Raw genomic sequence first — 3103 nt, forward strand, 5'->3', positions numbered from 1 at the left:
AAGTCTTCTTTCACACAATGGACACATGATTGCCTTATGGTAGAGGATGTGGTTCATAATGCACCTCTATGCGGGAAAATGACAATTACTCTGTAATACTCACAGATATTTAGAATTGTTCTTCTTTAGCGGAAATACCGGTCATGTGTGCTATTCACTGTGCTAGACTTGGTACAGGCGTGAACTCTCTCCAGCTTGTCTAAATATTCTTCAGCTCCCTGCAACATGGCGTATGGAACTGGTCTAGCCTTTCAAAATGCAGGCTGCACATTCTTCTCGAGAACTATGCTGCCCCCGAAGCCATTGATTGCAATGTAGCTTTTTCAAACGCCCCAAGGCAGCTTCTCATGAGAGGCTGCTCCGTTTGAGCGCTGCGTGCTGCCATTGCATACGACCAGTCCGATCATATTTTTAACCATGAATTACGCCCCAGCAGTGTTGACATGTGAAGCTACTACAAGCGCGAATGGATGCTGGTACGCGCATCAACTTGTGCGCATCCTTTAAGAATAAGAGAATTTCGGTTAAACGAGGTGCCATCAAAAAGTTTCTAGAGTGGCTCCGTTTCAAAAAAAGCTGTTGAAATGGTACCCTGCCCAGCAGTATAACGCTCCCAGCGTTCCTGCCGCTTTACGAGGATGTTTTTGGGGCCTCCTCTCCTGAAAAAGTCTAGCACGGATGTTAACATTCGAGCTTGCTTTAAGCAGTCGTGTCAAAATGGCGATCTCTGATCCGGCTCTTTAATTTTAGGAAGAGAGCGACATGCGCTGGAGCGAAACCTGACTTTACCAATCCTCGACGTAGATGATCATCGCTAGGGAGAAAACTTGGGTGTACGCGTGCGATCCAGAGAAAAAGCAACGGTCCGCACACTAGAAAATCTCAACGTTTCCACGACCGAAAAAAGGCTAGGCATGACCGCCTTTTGACTGACAAATTGCACGTGTTTGCAGCAAAGCGGCATATGGCTAGGATTTGGTAGGAGTTACGTGCATCTGTCAAGCCATATAGATCGAGAATTTTTGCCCATACGCGGGCCGGTGTCACAGACAGTGCAGTTCCAGCCGACCCGCGGCGGACGTGAAGCAGACTTTAGGCACTCCGCCAACTTGCCAAAATTAGTTTAATATATCTCAGGTTAAAATACAACCCTCGTCAGATATTAAGCTGATAAGAACAGATACTACACTTTAACCCGCGTCAGGCATGTCTACGTTCGCACCACTCTCTCTTTGCCGGCGTTCTAAGCGCTTGCATAACTCCTTTCCTTCTGCTTTCTAGTGGTGGCGGTTCCGTACAGCGTGCTACCCGCCAAGAAAACGAGGAGAAAAAAATACGGACCGTCGATGTGTCCCACATCGCGCAAACTTGGAACCTTTCATCAGAGCAAGCAGGGAGTTTGTGGGGAACCAATTTTGTATGGCCTGTGGTGTCTGTGACCGCTTGTCGTTTTTGAATGACTTCGCAACCATTACTGTACTACGGGAAGTCGAGCGACACACGATCGCCTTGGCTGCGGTGAAGCAGTGGCCCTCGGAGTTCGGTGACGTATACATGCCTCTTCTACTTGTCGGGATTCGTTAGTAAAGCGTGTCGTGCCGCGTTTCGAAGGAATACGTGGACATGTATACGCCCCGGTGCCTCATCATCTTCCTGTGTTTAACATTGTGGATGAGCGACTTGTCGCTCCTCGCCTTCCATTTATGTGCATACGGCGTTTGACGCACGGCAAAGGAAAGTGCGCCATTGAGGGGCCATCATACACAGCCTTGCTTTTCATCCACGTTCACAGAGCGGAATGGCACTGAACTTTTTGACACTTATGGAAGTGTGCACCGCGGATTCGTCCCGAATAACCACATTATCAGCAACGAGTTTTACAGCTCAGCTTTAGAGCGTTGAAGGGAGGGCGTTCGCCGAAAACGACCTGATTTCGGGTGCACATAGGTCTGTATGCTTGACGGCGACAATGCACCGTGTCACAGAGCCCTCCGAAAACGCTTGTTTGTCACCGGAAACAACGCTGCCTCTCTTCCACAGTATTCCTATTTGTGAGATGTATCGTAGTAAAATCTTTAAAGTCTCTGAAAAACCATAAACCAAAAAAATCCCATTTAAAGAACCTTAATTTATCGCTGCAGTGTAGAACTAATGTGTCTAAACAACATGTCCTAATTTTCTGGGTGCCTGGGCACAACGACATTCAGGGTATTATGCTTGCTGAAAAAATCACCCCAATCATAGCAACAAAATAGTGCAACCCGGCTACATAGGTTTAAAACATTTTCTGGTTAGAACTCTAGACATTCTTACAACGTTTTTAGAATTGTTTTGAAAGACATTGTACATACTAAATTATCTTCACGCAAGCTAAAAGGGAAATATTTTTTGATTGGAGAAGGCTTATCACCAACAACGCAGCAGTCTCCAAGAAATTTATTGAATTCACTAAGTCGCAAAGAATAAAACTTGAAAGTAGCAGTTGACAGACCATGCACAGAGAGCAAAACCTGAACTTATGACTCTGATACTGATTCGGCCATCGTCCGTAGCAGATAGCTCGCTGAAACACGTGCCTAGTAACCTAACATGCGCCTAAAACGCAACGTGTCCTTCAGTCGTTATGTTTGTTCATTGCCATACGTAGCGTGATGTATAAGTGTGATCCACTTTCTTTCTTCCTCGAGGACAGTAAACCTGATATAGTGGTTTTGATCGAAACCTGAAAACACCCAGATGTGGCAGAGGAAGAATTATTTGATGAGAGTCACAGGTACAACATATACAGGTGTGATCGAGGCCTCCTCCTGGGCATCAAATACACGCTCTCGTGTTACTCGGTTAACCAAAACTTTCCAGGCACCCTACTGAACCCCAGCTTATAGAAATTTAATAGAAATATGTTGCTGTTCATGAAATTTTAATAATTATTTCGTTAACGACTTGCGTGCTAACTTGGAACGGGTGACGGTGCTATACTCCGTTAATTTAATTTAACTTTTGGGGGATTTCAATTTTCTGGAACTTGACGGGGTAACTCAACATCTACCTGTCACACCTGTGCAAAAGTCATCAATTTAAATTTTGATTTAAATATTTTCGA

At 45.2% G+C, this 3103-nt stretch overlaps 1 pseudogene; it reads right to left on the reverse strand.

Annotated features, from left to right (window-relative positions):
* Positions 1-1027: 1027 nt before the first annotated feature.
* Positions 1028-1208, reverse strand: LOC142576949 (U2 spliceosomal RNA; annotated as a pseudogene).
* Between the last annotated feature and the right edge of the window lie 1895 nt (positions 1209-3103).

The sequence above is a fragment of the Dermacentor variabilis genome, chromosome 3, assembly GCF_050947875.1.
Source record: "Dermacentor variabilis isolate Ectoservices chromosome 3, ASM5094787v1, whole genome shotgun sequence".
Lineage (NCBI taxonomy): Eukaryota > Metazoa > Arthropoda > Arachnida > Ixodida > Ixodidae > Dermacentor > Dermacentor variabilis.